Source organism: Octopus sinensis, linkage group LG9 (genome assembly GCF_006345805.1).
Source record: "Octopus sinensis linkage group LG9, ASM634580v1, whole genome shotgun sequence".
Classification (NCBI taxonomy): domain Eukaryota; kingdom Metazoa; phylum Mollusca; class Cephalopoda; order Octopoda; family Octopodidae; genus Octopus; species Octopus sinensis.
Genome location: NC_043005.1, coordinates 6,636,548 through 6,660,911, shown reverse-complemented (window position 1 = coordinate 6,660,911; position 24,364 = coordinate 6,636,548). Strand labels below are relative to the sequence as shown.

At 35.2% G+C, this 24,364-nt stretch overlaps 1 protein-coding gene across 1 annotated transcript in view; it reads left to right on the top strand.

The window, feature by feature from the left end:
• The window catches only part of LOC115215777 (protein artichoke-like), a 150,980-nt gene that overhangs the window by 15,902 nt on the left and 110,714 nt on the right, over nucleotides 1-24,364 (top strand). The gene's annotated exons all lie outside the window — the stretch shown is intronic.

The window sequence follows — 24,364 nt, the reverse complement described above, 5'->3', positions numbered from 1 at the left end:
TGTCTAATATATTAGCATAATTTATATTAGATAATATTCCCATTCATAAATTTGTTTATAGTACTTATAGTATTTTTTAATACTATATTACTAAGTAAGGATTATTCCTATAAGTATGTGGCTGAGTATCTGTGTCTACTGGATGTTGTTCCTCCTCTGTGTTAGTGTATTGCAGTGTGCATACGTTTATGTATGAGTGATTGTATGTGTGTGTGAACGAGTATGCATAACTAATGTGTAGAAATTTTGGGCTGAATTTAAAACATATCACCTATACATGCTCTAAACACGCTCCCAAGAAATCTACTAACACAAACAGAAACCGGCTCCCTAAAAAGAAAAAAAACACTCATCAGGCGCATCAAAAGACTCAACAAAAAAATCAACCAATTAAAATATTCCCACACACAACATCCACATTCAACAACAATGAAAAGACTAGAGCTGGAAAAACTTCATCTGCAGGCTAACATGAAAACCTCCATTGAAAATCAAAGAGCTGTGGAGGAACAATTGGTAATCAAAAACATCAAACAGAACCCAAAAGTGTTCTATTCTTATGCAAATAAGCATAGAACTACTGTCTCACCCATTGGGCCATTGATTGATGATAACGGCATTCCCCAACACGATGCTAAAGAAATGGCAGAAATACTGCAGAAACAATACTGCTCTGTCTTTAGTGTTCCCACTGATATTGACGTAAGGGAAACGAACGAAGTTGACTCCCAACACAAAATCTCAGACATAACCTTCACTGCCACCGACATCGTAGCAGCAATAAATGAGGTCAAACATTACTCTGCTGTAGGCCCTGATAGATTTCCCGCTAGTCTCCTGAAGGAATGTGGATATCAACTTGCAGTCCCTCTGACCAACCTCTGGAGAAATTCGTTAGACGCAGGTTATATACCGAAACAGTTTCTATCCCAGTCGGTCATCCCGGTTTTCAAACAGGGAAACAGATCCCTCGCAGTCAACTATCGCCCAATCTCACTCACCTCCCACATCATTAAAATGTTTGAAAGAGTGTTAAGATCAAGGATAGCTGACTTCCTGGAGACCCACAAACTCCTAAATTCAAATCAGCATGGCTTTCGCTGTGGCAGGGACTGTCTAACACAGCTCTTACACCACATTGAAGATGTACTCAAAGCCTTGGGAACAGGTTCGAACTCTGACGTCATATATCTTGACTTCAGTAAAGCGTTCGACAGGGTAGACCATAACATCCTACTCTCAAAATTGGCAAATGTTGGAATCCGTGGAAAAGTTCTACACTGGATTAAGTATTTCCTGGCGAATAGAACACAACATGTTGTAGTTGATGGAGTCCACTCAAACCCAGCAAAAGTCACCAGCGGTGTTCCCCAGGGAACTGTTTTGGGTTCGCTACTCTTCATAATTTACGTAAACGACCTTTCCAGTGTCGTACATTACTGCAAAGTGAAAATATTCGCTGATGACACTAAGCTCCAGCAAATCGTCAATGAAGAAGCAGACCGAACTCAACTCCAGTCTGATCTATATGCTGTGAGTCAATGGGCAGACGAAACAAAATGCAACTGAATGAGGGAAAATTTGAGCTGATGCATTTTGGAAGAAATTCCTCACTAAAACAACCATACTCTCTTCCTTCAGGGGAACCGCTCACAGCCTCTAACAATATCAGAGACCTGGGTATAATTGTTGATGACGATCTCAGTTGGAGTGCACACATCAACAAGAAGGTCGATATAGCTCGTAGGATGAGTTCCTGGATCTTAAGAACTTTCCGATCCAGAGAACAAGGTGTCATCATACCACTTTTTTCCTCCTTTGTACGGCCACACCTTGAATACTGCTGCCCACTGTGGTCTCCTCACACAAGACAAAACATCTCCAGAATTGAGTCACCCCAGAGGGCTCTCACTAAACAAATTGAAGGCATGGCTGCTCTCGATTATTGGGATCGCCTTAAAGCCTTGAAACTTTACTCCCTCCAGCGTCGCCGTGAGCGGTACATCATTTGTACGATGTGGAAAATATACCGCCAACTTTGCCCAAACGACCTAAACATTAGCTTCAAGGTTCATCCAAGACTTGGACCACGGGCTATAGTCCCCTGCCCAATTTAAGATCACCACATACATGTACACTGCAACATAATTTATTTTCCTCAACAGGCCCTGCCCTATTTAACATTGTCCCGAGGGTGATCAAAGAGGAAAAGGATCCCATCAACTTTAAACAGAGTCTGGATAGATTCCTTCAAAGAATACCAGCTAAGCCACCCATAATTGGATACAACTCACCCAACAAGAACTCACTACTTGAACAAAACTGGATACAACTCACCCAACAAGAACTCACTACTTGAACAAAACTTGACTTAAACAAAACTTGACTTAAACAGGATTCGAATAATCCTATTAGGTGGTGCTATTAAGTTAGACATGACCTGGACCAATCTCTGGTCGAAACATATCTAAGTTTATCTAAGTTTATCTTATCCGTGTCTATATGTATTTGTGTATGTATAGATATATATGTGTGTGTGTGTGTGTGTTTGTTTACGTATTTATATATGTTTATTACATACATATAGTATATAGTATTTAATACTATTTTACTAAATTTGTGTATGTATAAATATATATGTGTGTGTGTTTGTTTACGTATTTATATATGTTTATTACATATATATAGTATATAGTATTTAATACTATTTTACTAAGAATGAAATATTACTATAAGTACGTGGTTGAGTATCTGCGGCTACTGGATGTTATTTCTCCTCTGTGTTAGTGTCATGCTGAGAGTATATGTTTATGAATGAGTGATTGTATGTGTGTGTGTGGGAGTATGAATAAGTAATGTGTAGAAGTATAGGGCTGCATTATAAATATATCTGTGTCTATATGTTTATGTGTATGTATAGATATATATATGTGTGTGTGAGTTTGTGTACGTATTTAGATATGTTTATATACATACATGTATATATGTGCATGAGCATGTGTGTATATATATTTTTTGTTTTTTGAAATTAGCTATTTCATCTTTAAATATGAGAAATTAAATATATTAGGTTTTCATTATATACAATCGTTTATAGAGTTTATTTTAGATCTTGATTATAATATTTATATATATTTTCATTGATAATTTATATATATTAGTCATTTCAAATATCTAAGAAACTGCAGTCTGAGAATTACCGGTTTAGTAAATGTTTTTATCTTCATTTCACTTAATTTATCAAGCTTCTGTATTCCTAGCACATATTTCGCCTTAATGTACTGATATATGAAAAATATATGGCTTGTGTTAGTAATACCAGCGATTATAATTATTTTTATTTTATCGCAATTTGATTTGTTTACATATTTCTCGATAAATATGAGCGCCAGGCGATATACCAGAATTCCCTAGTGTTGTCGGGACGTTCGGAGTCTGCGCAGTGATATGATTAGTTAGGGAGAGTAATTCATTAGACGCACATGCTTCTAGTGAGTTAGGATCCCAGAAAAACAGGGTCTCACTGAAGATTCTCCCTGGGCAAATAAATTATCTTTATTGCTGAAAAGAAAGAAACTGCAGTCTGAGAATTACCGGTTTAGTAAATGTTTTTATCTTCATTTCACTTAATTATCAAGCTTCTGTATTCCTAGCACATATTTCGCCTTAATGTACTGATATATGAAAAATATATGGCTTGTGTTAGTAATACCAGCGATTATAATTATTTTTATTTTATCGCAATTTGATTTGTTTACATATTTCTCGATAAATTATGAGCGCCAGGCGATATACCAGAATTCCCTAGTGTTGTCGGGACGTTCGGAGTCTGCGCAGTGATATGATTAGTTAGGGAGAGTAATTCATTAGACGCACATGCTTCTAGTGAGTTAGGATCCCAGAAAAACAGGGTCTCACTGAAGAATTCTCCCTGGGCAAATAAATTATCTTTATTGCTGAAAAGAAAGAAACTGCAGTCTGAGAATTACCGGTTTAGTAAATGTTTTTATCTTCATTTCACTTAATTTATCAAGCTTCTGTATTCCTAGCACATATTTCGCCTTAATGTACTGATATATGAAAAATATATGGCTTGTGTTAGTAATACCAGCGATTATAATTATTTTTATTTTATCGCAATTTGATTTGTTTACATATTTCTCGATAAATTATGAGCGCCAGGCGATATACCAGAATTCCCTAGTGTTGTCGGGACGTTCGGAGTCTGCGCAGTGATATGATTAGTTAGGGAGAGTAATTCATTAGACGCACATGCTTCTAGTGAGTTAGGATCCCAGAAAAACAGGGTCTCACTGAAGAATTCTCCCTGGGCAAATAAATTATCTTTATTGCTGAAAAGAAAGAAACTGCAGTCTGAGAATTACCGGTTTAGTAAATGTTTTTATCTTCATTTCACTTAATTTATCAAGCTTCTGTATTCCTAGCACATATTCGCCTTAATGTACTGATATATGAAAAATATATGGCTTGTGTTAGTAATACCAGCGATTATAATTATTTTTATTTTATCGCAATTTGATTTGTTTATATATATATATATATATATATATATATAGATAGATAGATATAGATATATATACACACACACACACACACCACACACACACACACATATATATATATATATATATATATATATATATATATAATATATATATATATATATATATAATATATATATATATATATATATAGATATATATATATATATATATATATATATATATATATATATTCAGCAGGTATCGCTGATTTTATGGCAAAATTTCATGCAGATTCTCTGTACATCTTTGTCATGATCAAAACGACGATCACGCGATATAGACATTTCTTTAAAGCACGGCAGTAAACGACCATTTCTAAAAATCTATCAATCTTGGCTTCATTGTGTAATTTCTGATGAATATTTATGCTTATTCCTCAATTAGTATTATTATGTTGTATATAATAACTAGTTATAATAAATCTACTTACATAAGAAGTACATAGTTATGTTTATACCTATTTCTTGCTTCCCAAATTATATTTATATGCGTTAGACTCCTCGTATACACTTATGTACGTATTTCTTAATCTTGATTTATCATTAACTTCTTTGTTTATACGCGATTGTTTTTATTCTTATATTTTATTTAGTACTATATTGTGCCACGTTAATAACATATTGTGCTGATTCCCAATTCACCACTTAAATACACAGGCTATATTATCATTACCTCCCATTCCATTTTTAGATGTCCCATTTTAAAATTTGATTCGGCTTTGCTATATATATATATATATATATATATATATATATATATATAGCAAAGCCGAATCAAATTAAAAAATATATATATATATATATATATATATATATATATATAATATATATATATATATTAATCAATATCAGGGTAGCAAAAAATTCAATAGAAATTTTTTCGCCACCAGCGGTCTAGTGAGAAAGAAAAAATATTCAACAGACCATATAATGTACATTCAACAATAATATTAAGGAATGGCCTTGATAGGCCATTCAACCCACTAAAACGAGCAGCCAAACTCAAACCGCTAAATAGTAGTAATTCAGAAACCAAAGGAAAATTAAAAACATTTACCCTTATCATCTTTGGACTATGCATAGTTTCGACGTACATTTTGGCAAACCAGCTCAATTAAATTAGTGAGTTGAATGGCCTATCAAGGCCATTCCTTAATATTATTGTTGAATATATATATATATCAAAATAAAAACATGATGCCAAGGATTCAGCGGTACATATGTTTTGGGCCTTTATTAGACGGATTTATAACAATGCATAATGTGTGTCTATGGCCTTCTTCAGCCGCGCACAATTACTACTTCAAGGACATGTATTACATCAAATTCTACGTTGGGGATGCAAATCCTCAAAGTCGCGTACGGCATAGTGGGGCACCAGCGCAAAAACGAAGCGTCCATCCCGTCTTTTACTCAATGTAGAATGAGGAAGTTTGGATGTTGAGGTAATATAAATAAATAAATAAATAAATATATAAATACACACACACGTGAAAAAACCTGGTAATATAAATAAATAGAGATAAAGATAAAGGAGCGAGAATTAAGGACGAAAGATAAAAAAATATAAAAAAATTAAAAAATAGAAATGTAGAAATATAAAAAATATTAAAAAATATTAAAAAATATAAAAAATATAAAAAATATAAAAGGATATAGAAAATATAAAAATATATAAAAAAATATAAGCATAAGGGATATAAAGTGGTTGAGAACTAACAAGGTGGTCAGAAGGATGACATATTCTGGTTGTAGAAGCCTACGGGCGTAGCGGTGGGTGTCATAAATCAACTGGAAAGTCTGGAGACCCAGTATATGGTTAATTACGGTTGTCTGGTTTATGGCTAAACCGTTTATCTATTTCCTCGTAAATTGTCTAGTGGTCAACATGTACATACGTACACGCATGGATACATATATACATATACACGCATACATACGTATACACATCCACACGCATACATACATACGTACTCTCGTGTAAAAATATATCGACAGGGGTGCTCATATACCTCCGTCCCGCCACGTACGTATATCTAAGCTGCCTCTGCACACGCACTCGTATACACACAAATACATACTCACGCGTACATATGTAAAGCCCGCCCGTCTGCCCACCCACATACGTATATGCTCACACACGTAAATATCTCAATATACACATACATACGGAAAAAGGCGCATGTAGTTGGGTACAAGAACTGACGCGCATACGCACGTATACACATACACGTACATGCGCACATACAGACACACTCATACACATGAGGAAGTAAATCTCTATGCTTATGGACAAAGATATGCATACACCCACACTCACGCCCACACCAACACACATGGGGGAGTAAATCCCTATGCTTATACACAAAAATATGCATATATGCATATGCACAGACACAGGTATAACAAGTAGATCCATTCCCGCACACAGGCAAGATGGACCTACATGTTCTAAATGTCTGTCTCATCATTATCAAACTCATCATTATCGTAAACTGATTTCCATCTTTTCTATCATCCAACTGTTTAGCGATAATATTTGATATTCTGTCACAAAACTGTTGCATAAAAAGCTTCTTAATTTAATGTTCCAGGAGTTTGGCTTTGAATGATATCAAGGGAATCAAAGCAGGATCCTTCCAAAATCTGTCCAACTTGACAAAACTGTAAGTTCACACACGCTTTTCTAAAGATGTGTTTAATTGTTTGTGAATCTGTCAATGTGAGTGCGGGCATATTTCAGAGATTTGGGAAATGTGAATGCGTGGTATTGGAGAGGGAACATTTAGGACATGTATGTATGTATGTATGTATGTATGTATGTATGTATGTATTTGTCTATCTATATATACATATTCGTATGCCTGTCTTTTTGTGTATGGAAGAGGATATCCGAGTGTATGAAAATGTCTGAAATTCAGTCTGTATCTGAGAACCATGCTAGACATGCGCTTCTAGATGTATATTTTAACTACTTGTTTCATACTTTAAATTTTATATATATTCTTCTTCTGTTCTTCTTCCTCCCCTCCGTCTCCTCATCATTCTCCCCCTCCGCCTCCTCCTTCTTCTTCGCTTTCTTCTTTTCCTTCTACTTCCTCTTCTGCTGCTGCTGCTGCTGCTTCTGTCTCATTTTTACCTAATTATTATTTTTGAACTCCGTTTCCTACATCATCATTATCATAACTCCGATCCTCCTCTGCTTCCTCCTTCTCATCATCATCATCAGCATTCTCAACCCCATTCTTACCTTATTTTTCTCTTTCTCCTGATCTTCTTTTTTATTTCGCCATATTTTCTTTTTCTTATATTTCGTCTTCTTTTTCTTCCTTTTTTTCCTTTTCTTCATCCTGAATTTCTCCTTCATTTTCTTGTATGTTTCTTCTACTTCATTTTTTAAAAAATCTCCTTCCTCTCCTTTGTCATTTGTTTTATTATTCGTTCTCATTCTCCCTCTTTTTCTTTTTGCTTTTCTCATTGTTTTCCTTATTCTAATTTTTGTTGTTGTTGTTGATCTTCTTCCACTTCTTCCTTCTCCTCCAGCGCTTCCTCCGCCTCCTCCTCATCATCATCTTCTTTTTCTTCTTTTCTTCTTCCTCTTCTTCTTCTTCTTCTTCTTCTTCTTCTTCTTCTTTTCTTCTTCTTCTTCTTCTTCTTCTTCTTCTTAAGCTTGTCCTTCCGCATCTTTTTCCTCTTCTCCTTTTTCTACTCCCCATTTTCATTTGTTAGTTTTATTTTTGTTTTTTATGTTCCTTTTCTATATCATCATGATCATCATCATCATCATCATCACCATCATCATCATCATCATCATCATCATCATGGTCATGATCATCATGATCATCATGATCATCATGATCATCATGATCATCATGATCATCATGATCATCATGATCATCATGATGATCATCATCATCATCACCATTATCATCATCATCATCATCATCATCATCATCATCATCATCATCATCATTTTCATCAGCAGCAGCATAATGATCATCTCCCTCATCGTCTGCTTCCGTAACTTATGCTTTATATTGAATATTCCATTACGAACCTATTCTGCACAAGGTTTTCAAAGCTATCGTTTTCGTTACAGATATTTGCATAATAACGACATCAAAGAAATCACAGCAGGATCTTTCCAAAATCTTCCCAGTTTGACGACCCTGTAAGTTGGATTAAGTTTTTGATTCTGTTCCATTAGCAATATAATTCTAAACACTTCATGGCTTTCTATTCTTTCTTCTGTCTCTCACTCACTTTGACGCACTACATATTATTAGTCGTCTCCCATTGGAATATGAAATCCGTTGTTAATGCCTATGAATATTTGTGTGTGTTTGTGTGTTTATGATTGTCCTGGGGTATTCTGGGTTTTTGATAATTACTGCATATGATTTCGTGTATATATGTGCTTATATAAGGCTGTCTTTCAGTATGAGTGAATGCATACGAGTATGTCGATTCGTGTTTGTATATCCTTTTATATATCATTTACTGTGTTTACTTCCCAATCAACGCCGATTAACATTCTTGGCTCTCCTTCCTGATTGCAAACTGAGAATTACATTATTCATATTTCAGTTTTACTACATCTTCCAACCCTTAGTAATTCTTTTGTTACACATTTCTATTTCTTCATCATTTACACCTACAACAGGCACCTTCCGTCTGCATAAATATCTTATATTCTGTTGATCATTTCTTTTTCCTCTCCTTTTCGCCTCCTCCTCCACCATCGCCACATTCTTCTTCTTCTTCCTCTACAGCAACAACTGCAACAGAACAAGAATTACTACTACTACTGCTATTAGTACTACTCTTGCTGCTGCTGCTGCTGTTGTTGTTGGGGCTAATAATGATAATTATAATAATAATAGTTGTCTATGTTTCAACCACACAGTTTACTATTCAGAAAGACTGAGGCGGGGTATCAGTTTCGAAAAAGGGAAGAATTAAGCATTTGCTCTACATGGATGATCTGAAACTTTTAGTAAGAATGCAAAAGAGATAGATTCATTAAGCATTGAATTTTGCATTGATAAATGTGTAATATTAGGCACGAAAATGGGACACGTAGTCAATAGGGGAGGCATCGGATTACCAGATGACCAGACATTAAAATCATTGAAAGAAGAAGAAGTCATGACTATCTAGGAGTATTGATATCTGACAAAATACTAATTATAGAAATGATAACGAAAATTTTGAAGAAGTACAAAACAAGGGTGAGGAGGTGAATGAAGGCAAAGTTAAATGCTCTGTCTGAATCTAGTGAGGAGTGTAAATACGGAGGCAGTATCATTGATTAGATACTCAGCAGGTTTTATAGATTGAACGCACACTGAATTAGTAAAGCTAGACAGCAGAACTAGGAAGGAATTCAATATGAAATGAAGACTCCACCCAGAAGCAGGAATAGCAAGATTATGCATACCCGAAGAGGATAACAGAAGAAGGTTAATATCAGAAGTATACTGCATGGAATCAGCTGGAGTAGTTGTAGATTCGTACGTAGTTAATAGTGACGAAAGCTTATTAAGAACTGCTAGAACCACAGCGTGACATAGGAAATCCAAAAAGTGACAAACTAAGTAAAAAAAAAACAGATAAAAGAACATAAGTTTTCTGACTGACTGGTAGATTCTCAAAGATAGTTACAGCAAATAGTAGTAGTGAGACATTGTTATGGTTGCAGAAAGGGAAGGTGAAGTGGAAGACAGAAAGTATCTTAGTAGCAGTAAGAGATCAAGCATTAAGGACTAATTGAATAAAAGCCAAAATAGACAAAAATCAAGGACATCCCCAATGTGGATTATGCAAATCAAATGCGGAAAGCGTAAGTGAATGTTGGCACAAAGAATGCAAAAAAAAACATGATAATTTAAGGAGAGTAATCCACTGGAACCTATGTAGAATGCTAGAATTTGACCATAGTGATAAAGGTATAAAAATGAACCTAATAAAGTACTAGAAAGTAAGAAATATAAGATGTTACACTCAGACTGACGGAGTATTTGTTATGGAACTGGAAGAATATACTAGCTGTACTCTCATAGAATGTAGAGTTAATGGGTGAGATGAGAGGATGTTATAGGAGTCGTTGAGATTTCCAGGAAGCCGAAGATGTCTTTGAGATGGTCGAAAGTTTATATTTATTGGAGTATCATGTTTTAGTGGAGTAATATGAATTACGTCGTGTGAAGACAGTTGTGTTTATCCCAGCGTCGTGAAATCTATATTTCCAACGTTTAGAAGAATATGAAAGTGGTGATGAAATAATACGAACCTATTAAAATACTAGAAAATAAGAAATATAAAAATATATTATCAGAAATATAAAATTTTGTGAGACTTTAAAAATCACACTGACAGAGTAATATAAGCTTGGAGGCTTGATTTAGTAGTAGTAGATAAAGAGAATAGAAAATGCCAGATAACTGAGTTTCCAGTCTCAAATGATGAGAAAATCAATATGCGAGGTATAGATAAAAGTACCAGGACCTAGTCATTGAATTACAGAGGCTATGGAAAGTGCAGATGAAATATATCCTACTAGTTGTAGATATTTGTAAATATTTGAACAGAAGGATAAATTACAGTTCCAGAAAACAGTGATATTAGGGACAACTAGGATACTCAGGAGGGTTCCTCGGATCTAAGTTAACTGGTTGTAGCCTGATTTTTCTTTTCCAACAGTCTGATCTGTTCAGTGTATAATAATAATAATAATAATAATAATAATAATAATAATAATAATAATAATAATAATAATAAGTCTTAGCACCAGTGGAGTATAAATTAAGACATGACAGAGTTGGCCAATATCTCCACTGGCTAATAAGTCGGCATTACAATATCAAAACTGCCGACAAGTGGTATAATCACCACCCTGAGGCTGTAACTGAAGGAGAAAATGTAACCATTCTGTGGGACTTTCCAGTACATACAGACCGAACCATCAAGGCCAATAAACCAGATATTGTTGTGAAAGACCAAAACAATAAAGTTTGCTTATTGATCGACATGAGCATCCCCTGTGATCATAATATCTCAGCGAAAGAGTTTGACAAGCTCAGAAAATATAAAGACCTACTCATTGAAATTGAGAAAATGTGGCATCTCAAGGCGGTTACAATACCAGTGATCGTAGGAGCACTAGGAATGATCAAGAAGGGAAGCGAAAATTATATGAGAATGATCCCTGGCTTACCATCCCTGCAAGAAGTGCAAAAGATTGTCTTAACTGGTACATCACACGTATTGAGAAGAGCAATGTCGATGTGAGAACTGTTGCTGCTCATGTATTTTAATCTAACTTAAAAAAAAAAAAAAAAAAAAAATTAACGAACTTCTGAGTTTGGTTTAATGGCCTACCAATATACACTATGAGTTTCTTTGCCCTAGGAGTCGGGAAGACACTCGGCAAGAAATGGAAGAAAATTTGAAAGAAGAAAAAAAAAAAGTAATAATAATAATAATAATAACAACAATAATAATAGAAGTAGTGGGGGAGCATCATGGCCATGTGTTGAGAGGGATTCTTTGGGGTTTGAATAATTCACCTCTGGAAACATAGGTGTTTCGTTCAACATTCTAAAGCAACCCTTATTCAGGGACCTTTTGAGCAGGATGGGCTACTCAACCTGAAGAAAATTCTAACTGGGCCCCACCTGCAAGGTCACGTGCTGTTTATCTTGATATGAGATCACCATGTCGCGCACATATGGTTGTGATGCATGTGCCTGGTGTACCTTTATCAGACGGGTAGTCATGATGGGTATATTGGGCTTCGTATATTTTACCCCAGTGTCACTTTGATGGCATGAACTGCTCTCTCACTCAATAATAATAATAATAACAATAATAATAATAATAATAATATAATAATAATAATAACAATATAATAATAATAATAATAATAATAATAATAATAATAATAATAATAATAATAATAATAATAATAATAATAATAATAATAATAATAACAATAATAATAATAATAATAATAATGATAATAATAAATGCCCTGATGCAGTACCAGGCAGTGGCTCTCGTGGCTTCTTGATTGATTGGAAGTGTTATCATGTACATTGTTTTGTCTTGGTATAAAAGATGGGCTACAGCAAATATTCTGATCAATGCCACAGATTTGTTTGTCAGTTGTTTGACTTTAACCGGTTGAGCATGTCCCTTAGAGTCTGACGATATGTTCATCTCTGATCATGAGCAGAAGTAGTGGGGGAGCATCATAGCCATGTGTTGAGAGGGATTCTTTGGGGTTTGAATAATTCACCTCTGGAAACATAGGTGTTTCGTTCAACATTCTAAAGCAACCCTTATTCAGGGACCTTTTGAGCAGGATGGGCTACTCAACCTGAAGAAAATTCTAACTGGGCCCCACCTGCAAGGTCACGTGCTGTTTATCTTGATATGAGATCACCATGTCGCGCACATATGGTTGTGATGCATGTGCCTGGTGTACCTTTATCAGACGGGTAGTCATGATGGGTATATTGGGCTTCGTATATTTTACCCCAGTGTCACTTTGATGGCATGAACTGCTCTCTCACTCAATAATAATAATAATAATAACAATAATAATAATAATAATAATAATAATAATAACAATAATAACAATATTAATAATAATAATAATAATAATAATAATAATAATAATAATAATAATAATAATAATAATAATAATAATAATAATAACAATAATAATAATAATAATAATGATAATAATAAATGCCCTGATGCAGTACCAGGCAGTGGCTCTCGTGGCTTCTTGATTGATTGGAAGTGTTATCATGTACATTGTTTTGTCTTGGTATAAAAGATGGGCTACAGCAAATATTCTGATCAATGCCACAGATTTGTTTGTCAGTTGTTTGACTTTAACCGGTTGAGCATGTCCCTTAGAGTCTGACGATATGTTCATCTCTGATCATGAGCAGAAGTAGTGGGGGAGCATCATAGCCATGTGTTGAGAGGGATTCTTTGGGGTTTGAATAATTCACCTCTGGAAACATGGGTGTTTTGCTCAACATCCTTAAACAACCCACATTCAGGGGCCTTTTGAGCAGGATGGGCTACTCCACCAGAAGAAAATTCTAACTAGGCCCCACCTGCAAGGTCATGCGCTGTTTATCTTGATATGAGATCACCATGCCGCGCACATATGGTTGTGATGCATGTGCCTGGTGTACCCTTATCAGATGGGTATACTGGGCTTCCTATATTTTACCCCAGTGTTACTTTGATGGCATGAACTGATCTCTCACTCAGTAATAATAGTAATGATAATAATAACAATAATAATAATAATAATAATAATAATAATTATTATAATAATAATAATAATAATAATAATAATAATAATAATAATAATAATAATAATAATAATAATAATAAACTTCTTGACCGTAAGTATGAGATCATGGAGAACCACACTAACTCTGAACAGTGACAATGAATCCCTAAATGCTGGTGATGTAAAAATTTCGTGTGGCATTTTCCAGGGTGACTCACTGTCACCACTCCTCTTTTGTTTATCCTTAATACCTCTCTCAAAGCTGCTCAATGATGCGCAGTATGGGTATAAAATGTTCGATAAAAATATAAATCATCTCATTTACATGGATGATTTAAAGCTTTTTGCAAAAAATGACCAACAACTCAAGGGCTTACTAGCGATAGTCAAACAATTCAGTGACGACATCAGAATGCAATTCGGCCTCGATAAATGTGCAAAAGCTACCTTTATCAAAGAAAAAATGACAGAAACATCTAACGTTAACCTTGACCAACAGAATGTCATGAAAGAACTAGACCCAGCGGAGAGCTACAAGTACCTAGGGGTATTTGAAGGGAACGGAATAAGGCATTCAGAGGTGAAGGAAAGGATCAGGAGACAATGCTATCGCAGAGTGAGAGCAATACTCAAGACAGAGCTGAATGCAAGAAACAGGATCGAAGCGATCAATGCATTAGCTATACCAGTCGTGACTTACAGTTTCAATATTGTTAACTGGTCAATTACTGAAATATGTCAGCTCGACAGAAAAATAAGGAAACTGTTGACAATGCATAGAATGCACCACCCTAAGGCAGATACAGAACGACTCTATCTGCCAAGAAAAGAGGGAGGCCGTGGACTTTTACAATTGGCAATAACAATGAAGATTGCTACAATTGGCCTAGACACCTACCTGAAAAACTCTGAGGACTGGATGTTAAAACTTGTCTCAAAACATGAAAACAAGAAAGCATCATACTCAGTCACAAAACAGGCAAAGGAATATCTAAGTGAATTCCGAATACAACCAATTTCGGAATTAGAGATAGACATACAAGAAACAGGCACAGAAAAAGCTAAGCGCATGAAAACCCGTGCCAAAACTGCGGCCTTAGATATTCTGAATAATAAATGGCAAGAAAAACCTCTCTATGGCAAATACCCAAAGAGAGCGAATAATGCAGATATTGACAAAGCCCTGACCCATCAATGGCTAATGGCCTCTGGCTTAAAATCTGAAACAGAGGGGTTTATCATAGCAGCTCAAGATCAATGCCTACCAACAAGAAACTACCAAGGCAACATATTAAAGAACGGCAGTAGCCCAACATGTCGTGTATGCCGACAACAAAATGAAACCATTGATCATGTTGTCTCCAAATGCAGTCTTCTAGCGTCTACAGAGTACCTCAACAGGCATGATAGAGCTGCACAATATATTCACTGGGTAATTTGCAAAAACCTGGATTTGCCCCATGAAAAAAACTGGTGGGAACACAATCCACCCCCAGTGCTTGAAAATGACCACATCTCACTCCTCTGGAACTTCACCATTCAAACTGACAGGAAGATAAATGCAAATAGGCCAGACATCATATTGAAAGACTTCAAACAAAGAACATGCGTCTTCATTGATATGACTGTCCCAATCGATATAAACGTATCTGTCAAGACCTACCAAAAACTGAGCAAATATAAAGATCTTGAAATAGAAATCAGCAAAATGTGGAAGCTGAAGACTAAAACAATACTTGTTGTCATAGGTGCCCTGGGAATGATAGCGAAAGGGACTAATTGCTACCTAACTCAGATACCAGGAAACCCCCAAATGGCAGAAATTCAAAAGATAGTGCTCATGGGAACTGCTCATATTCTACGCAAAATACTCTCTATGTAATCCCAAGGTTTAAAACAAACTTTTTTTTTATTTATTTATTTTATTTTTTTTAATTATTTTTTAAAATTTTATTCTATTTTTATGTATTAGACATTCACTAGTACAACACCAAAAAAAACCCCAAATATATGGCACAGAACTTCCAACCTGTTGTCTCTTGAGGTCTCTGGGTGAGACTTGGAGCCAACTTGTACAGACATAAAGCAAAAGTCAAACATAGAATAATAATAATAATAATAATAATAATAATAATAATAATAATAATAATAATAATAATAATAATAATAATAATAATAATAATAATAATAATCCTCAGCAGATGACGATATCAGATATATGAGGAAAAGGATAAGCAATTGAAAAGCAGTAGAACTTGATGGTCTACATTGAATTGGGATAAGGATATTCAGTAGTTGTCATACACATGTCTACATTTTGTGTATGGGTCTTTCAATATTAACCTGTGCTTCTCCTACTGTATGTATAACATTTACTGCGGTTAGCCCAGGATCGACGCTCAATGCCACCCATCAATCTTGTAATTGTATTTTTAAGGTTGCTTTACTCCTATATAAATTTATCTAACCTTCCATTTACTTTCTTTGTTTCTGTCAAAATCTTTCCAGATACGTAACTTCTTCACCATCATCAAAATCATCATTGCCATAAGGTTCTTCACTAACATCATTATCATAAGCACCAACACTGCCACCACCGCCATCATCACCATCATCATCATCATCATCATCATCACCATTACCACAAACGTCAGCATCATCATAAACATAGACACAAATAACATTATCCTCGTCCTCCAGCTGATCATCAACCACCATCATCATCACCACCACCACATCCATCATCATCATCACCATCACCATCACCACCACCACCTCCAGCAGCAGCAGCAGGATTATCATCTCCTCCATCGTCTACTTCCATAATTTTTTATGCAATATATTTAATATTTTCTTACGAACCTGCTCTTCACAAGGTTTTCGCACCTCACCTTTTGTTACAGGTATTTGCAAGATAACGCCATCAAAGAAATCGCAGCAGGATCTTTCCAAAATCTTCCCAGTTTGACGACTCTGTAAGTTGCATTAGTTTGTTTTCATTCTGTTCCGCTGGCAATGTAATTCTAAACACTTTCTATTCTTTCTTCTTTCTCACACTCTCCTTGACGCACTGCATATTATTAATCGCTTTCCATTGGAATATGAAATTATTCGCGACTGTCTACGAAGGTTTGTGTGTGTGCGAGTGTGTGTGTGAGAGTGTGTGTGTGTGTATGTTTATGAGTGTGTATGAATATGAGTGTGTCGGTCTACGTCTGAGTTTCTGATAATTACTGCATATAATTTCGTGTATATATATATGTGCATATATAAGTCTGTGTTTTTCAGTATGAGTGAATACATACAAATGTGTCAACTTGTGTTTGTATATCCTTTTATATATCATTTACTGTGTTTACTTCCCCATCAACACCGATTGACATAGTGGAGAAATTGAGAAAGAAGATGTATAATATTCGACATAGCATGTCCCGTTGACAACAGGATCCATGTGAATGAAGAAGACAAAATAAACAACTATGACGGTTTGAAGTGGGAAATACGAACGCTGTGGTCAATAAAGAGAGTAGACGTGATACCAATAGTAATTGGTTCAATTGTATGTATCAGGGCTCAACTAAGTAACTACCTACCAAAGTCAGCATTGCTTGGAACTGCAAGAATTCTACGCAGGGTTCTTGAAGCATGACCAGTAAACAAGTGTCGCCTTAATCTGCTAGCTGTGGACAACCGACGCTTTCCATCATACCCTGCAAAATAAGCTATGATATTTCATGCAATAATAATAATAATAACAATAATAATAATAATAATGATAATAATAATAGTAATAATAATAATAATAATAATAATAATAATGACAATGACAATAATAATAATAATAATAATAATAATAATAATAATAATAATAATAATAATAAAAAAACCAAACTTACAAATACTTAGGAATCCATGAACTAGATAAGACACAACACACACAAATGAAAGAGAAAATAAAAAAGAATATTATAGACGAGTTAGATCAATACTAAAAACAGAGCTCAATGCTAAAAACAAGATAATAGGTATCAACACTTTAGCTGTCCCAGTTATAAGTTACAGCTACAATATCCTTAACTGGACACGAAATGAACTGTCCAAAATAGATAGGAAAACAAGAAAAATACTGACAGGATCTAGGATGCATCACCCAAAATCTGACATAGAAAGACTATATATACAACGTATAGAAGGTGGTAGAGGCCTTATACAGCTGGAAAACTACTATAAAATAACCACCATAGGACTGCAAAAATACCTACTTCAGAAGGAAGGAAAACTGATCCAGATAGCAGCAAAACACGAGCAAAACAAAAAACTGTTCTCAGTATTTAAGGAAGCTGACAAATACAAACAAGAAATCATACCACCTAATAAACACAAAGAAGAAGAAGATGATGAAGAAACAACAAAAGCTATAAAACAAATGAAATCCAAACTAAAAATAGAACAGCAACGAGCCATGATAAAACGATGGCAAGAAAAGCCCCTTCATGGTAAATACTGCACTAAACTAAACGCAAAAGAAATAGACAAAGAAAAATCCCAGCAATGGTTGAGAAGCTCAGGACTCAAAGCAGAAACAGAGGGATTTTTAATTGCAGCACAAGACCAAAGCCTCCCCACCAGAAATTACCAAAAACATGTAATGAAAAGAAATATTACAAGTAACTGCAGAATATGTGGAGATGGACAAGAAACAATAAATCATATTATCTCTAGCTGCCCAGTCCTGGCTAAGAAGGAATATATTCACAGACATGACAGAGTTGGAACCTACATACATTGGAAGCTATGCCAACATTATGGAATAACAACAGAAAAAAGATGGTATAGGCACACACCAGAAAAGGTCACAGAAAACGAGAAAGCAACCATACTCTGGGATATGCCGATACACACAGATAGAGAAATTAAGGCCAACAGACCAGATATAGTTGTCAGAGATCATGAAGAAAAAAAATGCTTTCTAATTGATGTATCAATACCGGCAGATGACAACGTGTCTCTAAAAGAAATGGAGAAACTCTCAAAATACAAAGACCTGGAAATAGAGGTAACTAGAATGTGGAACCTGAAAGCAGAAACAATTCCTATCGTAGTAGGTGCATTAGGCATGATAAAAAAATATTCAGACAAATACATAACAAAAACACCAGGACTTACAAACACATATAACATACAGAAAATTGCACTACTAGGCACTGCACACATCCTACGCAGAACACTTTCCATACAATAACCATCAGAGCATCACAACAAATCACAGCACATACCCAAGGCACACAGAGCTGCGCTCGGTAGTGAAGTGAAAGCACGCTATAAAAATAAAACTACTGAATAATAATAATAATAATAATAATAATAATAATAATAATAATAATAATAATAATAATAATAATAATAATAACAATAATACATACATACACTGGAAGCTATGCCAACATTATGGAATAACAACAGAAAAAAGATGGTATAGGCATTCACCAGAAAATGTCACAGAAAACGAGAAAGCAACCATACTCTGGGATATGCCGATACACACAGACAGAGAAATTAAGGCTAACAGACCAGATATAGTTGTCAGAGATCATGAAGAAAAAAAATGCTTTCTAATTGATGTATCAATACCGGCAGATGACAACGTGTCTCTAAAAGAAATGGAGAAACTCTCAAAATACAAAGACCTGGAAATAGAGGTAACCAGAATGTGGAATCTAAAAACAGAAACAATTCCTATCATAGTAGGTGCATTAGGCATGATAAAAAAATATTCAGACAAATACATAACAAAAACACCAGGACTTACAAACACATATAACATACAGAAAATTGCACTACTAGGCACTGCACACATCCTACGCAGAACACTTTCCATTCAATAACCATCAGAGCATCACAACAAATCACAGCACATACCCAAGGCACACAGAGCTGCGCTCGGTAGTGAAAAGTGAAAGCACGCTATAAAAATAAAACTACTGAATAATAATAATAATAATAATAACAACAACAACAACAATATATGCGGCAAGAAGGAATATGACAACCGATTACAATGTTGTGAAAGATTCTGTCAGTTTTGAAAATTAATTGCGTGGGAAATGCGTAGGAGTGAATATGAGTGTGTGGGAGTGTGTGATTGTGTCTGTATATGTTTATTTGTGTATTTACGTAAACAAATCGGTCTCTTGTGTGCATGTGTGTGAGTATATGCTGATTTATATGTATATATGTGTGTACAGTTCTCTCTCTAGTATCTTTAGCTCTGTCTCAGTTCTAGACCAGTGCTAATTGCCAACAATACTTTTAACCCAGAATTCAATGACTCCATCATACGTAATACACAATTTCCTTATCTTTTCTCCTTGAACGCTTTGTCTCTTCTCTTTCCCATCCTTAATTTACTCTTCACTCTACTCTCCTTTCTTTTTATCATCTTAATCTTCGATGTCGTCTTCGTCGTCGTCGTCGTCATCATCATCATTTTCTTCTTCTTCTTCTTCTTCTTCTTCTTCTTCTTCTTCTTCTTCTTCTTCTTCTTCGTCAGATGCACAATCTTCAACACAATCATCGTCATCACCACCAACATCATTATCAACATCATATGCATCATCACAATATACTTGTTAATCTCCATCAATATCCGAATAAACAACATTAACAACGCCAGCCCCTCATCAGCATCGTAACATCTACGGCATTAAAACTTCCGCTATATTTCTTCACCTCTCACTCATTCTCGTATTCATCACTCGCCGACCACCATCACCAACATTATGAGCAACGCCCTCATCAACTTCATTATAATCTTCCATCATCTAATTGTTTAACCATAATATTTAATATACTGTCACTAATTTCGTTTTTGGATTTGGTTTGCAAGATTCTTTATATGAGTTCGTGTGTTGAAGCATATTCTGTTGTGTCTGGAGAGGTTCATTTTCTTTTTGTGCCTTATAATGTAACATACGCGCCGGTAAAATTTCCACTTTTTTCTTATTTTTGTTTTTCTAAAATATTCGTTGCGCAAAACTATTGAAAAGGTTGCAAGACGCAACGAAAATTTCAGGAAAATAAAAATAAGAAAAAAGTGGAAATTTTATCGGTGAGTGTGTTACATCATAAGACACAAAAAGAAAATGACTTTCCCCAGACACAACAGAATATGTCACAAATTTGTTCCATAAATACCCTTCTTAATTTAATTGTATATTTCAGGTATTTGTACAGTAATGATATGAAGGAAGTCAAACAAGAAACCCTCCAAAATATTTCCAGTTTATCTGTTTTGTAAGTTGTATCGGTCTTTTATAATATTTCATTGACGATATCTTCCTAAATCCGTATTATCTTCTCATACTTGTGTTGGATCTCCCATACACGTCTTTCTAAAGATGTGTTTTACTGTTTGTGAATGTCTGTGAATGTGAGTGCGTGCCCATTTCTGTGATATGGGATATATGAGTGTGCATTACTTGAGGGGAACCATTTAGTGCTTGCACGTGAATGTGTCCGTGTATGGAGGGATGCTTGTGAGTGTATAAACATGTGTGCGTCACTCGTTGTACATATTATGTACGGTTTACTTCTAAACCAACAGTAAAAAACATCCTTGATTTACGCTTGTGTTTGTATAACTAGATTATTCATACGAAATGTTTAAACGTGATCTTTACTTGTTGCTTCTTTGTTGTTGTTCTTTGTCTTCTTGTTCCTCTTTCTTTTCTTTCTTTTTCTTCTCCTCCTCCTCCTAGTTCTTCTCATACTTCTTTTTCCTCTTCCATTTCCATCATCTTCCACACCTCCTCGTCGTCATCGTCATTACCTAGGGTTTCGTAATCTTCATCATTACCACTGTTATCTTTACCAATTGTCAACAACATCAGCTTTCTCCTCTTCCCCCTACACCTTCTTTTTCTTAAAATGTACAATCTTGAACACCATCATCATCATCGCCAACGGAAAATATCTCCGCTCACGTCATCATTAATAACATATTCGTCATCACAATAAAACTGATAATCACCATCAATATAAGAATAATCAATATTAACAACATCTCTGGAAGTTTAATCCGTTTTGTTGATGATATTTCTTATACGAGAGATTTCTAAATATTTAATTTCCTTCCATATTTCATTTTAAGCTCCCTTACACCTCTTTATATCTACTGTCATTCTCTGTACAAATTGTATGTTATTGTCTGCGACGTTGCAACACTGTGTTACTATATTACTAAGTTACGAGTTAAGGCTAGATTTTATGCCATCTAAGTAATTAGGACACGCTGATTGTTTATGAAGATTGATATTAAAAATTTACTGAAACGTTTGTGGATACCGTGATTGCGGCGTCGCAAGCAGAAGAAAAATTAAAAGTATTTTATGAGATGTTGTACGAGGAGTACGAAACTAAAAGCCGAAAATGAAGAATTTATTTTTAAAAAATAAAGGGATTCTAAGTACTGAAAAAGGAAATAAAAATATTCGTTTTGCAAAGCAACACACGAATTCGAAACTGTTCTAAACTTGTGACAATATGCAAACACTATTCCCAAAGAATGGTAGTGCCGGGCTCACTACAGAAAGGAATACTAAAAGAATTTCATATTGGCCATCATGGGATGTCAAGAATGAAATCGTTGATGAAAAGCTATGTATATTGGACGATAATGGGACGAGAGATTGAAGAACTTGCGAAAGCCTGCAGAGGCTGTGTTCTAGCAAAATCACCTACCATAAAACGGTAACTATGGCCAAAAACAGAAATCCTATGATCCAGAATACATGAAGACTTTTCAGGTCCATTTAACAGTTCACGTTACGTCGTTGTGTTAGGCAGTTTTTCTAAGTGACCAAAAGTACTTCTGTTTAAACAAACCGACATCTTTGTTTGCAGTAATATTTTTATGCGAATTGTTCGCTAGATATGGTATTCCTGATAGCACTGTGTCCGAAATGGAACTCCGTTTACTGCAATACATCCTTTAAAATGTTCTGTATTAAACATGTGACCACTCCGCCGTATCATCCGGAGCTTTTTGCCGATACGTCTCAGAGAACTTTAAAGAAAGCGAACAAAAAATGGATGCCCCAGCACTTCAACAGTTTCTCAGTGTATATCGAGTGACTCCAAATGCCAATAACCCGTCTGGAATGTCACCTGCGGAATAAACGTTCGTTAGGAAGATGAGATCTGTATTTGACAAAGTGTTAATTTTGGAAAAGGTAACAAGTACGAATATAAGAGACATAAATCAACAGAAAACAAAAGGTTTACTGAGGAAACGAATTTCTGATGGAAGTCCTTTATGATATGTGTGATGTACCAACACCTGAGTAAATTGTTGAAAATACACGTTCAAGTACACGATAAAGAAAACGAACTGAAGTACTTGAAATAAACCCGAAATGCAAAAGATACTAAGTTTCGTGCGGAGCTACATTCTGAAAATGGAGAGATGTTATGTGAGAATCTTGAACACACTTACGTGGCTGAAGGTGACCTTGTCGATTACAATATATAAGAACAGAATAAACTGTCAGGGAATAGGTGACGGTGATAGTTCAAACGTATTGCTTTACTGTGTTAGGCTGATGTGTGGTGATTTAACAGTCGGTAGTTCAACAGTGAACAGTGAGTATCGTATCTGCATTCGAGTAGTACGGAGCGCGTTCTGTGTTAACATATATTTCTGCGATAGTTTATTCCTAGATAACTGCACTAGAGGTTAATACTTGTGTCATAGCAATATTCCCACCAGTTATTATCATAGGGCAGGTCCAAGTCTTTGGAAATTATCCACTGAATATATTGCACTGCTCTATCATGCCTTTTGAGATCCTCTGTGAGCACAAAACTGTTGCACATGAATACATCATGAGCGATGGGTTCAATGTTTGTTTACGTACACGACATGTTGAGCTATTGCAGTTCTTTAAAATATTGGTTTGGTAGCTTCTTGCAGGTAGGCAATGATCTTGGGCTACTATGTTAAACACTTCTGTCTCTGATTTTAAGCCGAAAGAAACTAAACATTGATAGGTAAGGCAACATCAATATTTCTAGCCTTCTCTGGGTATTTGCCACTAAGAGGTTTTTCTTGCTATCTTGCCATTTATCAGTAATAGTATCTACAACAGCAGTCAGCATTTTCTGTGCTTCTTCCCAATACGTGTGAATCTGGGTTTTGTTGTATTTGGAATTCCCTTAGATATTTCTTCGTCTCTTTTCTTATTTTTATGCTTTAAAACAAGCATTAGCATCCAGTCATCGGAGTTTTTCAGGTAAGTATTTGGGCCGGTTGCGGCAATCTTCATTGTCAATTCAAGTTGTAAGAGATCACGTTCGCCATCTTTTCTTGGCAAGCAAATTCGTTCTATATTTGCCTTTGGTTGTGCATTCTATTTATTGTGAACAATTTTCGTATTTTTTTGTCAAGATTACATATTTCAATATTTGACTAGTTAATAATCATC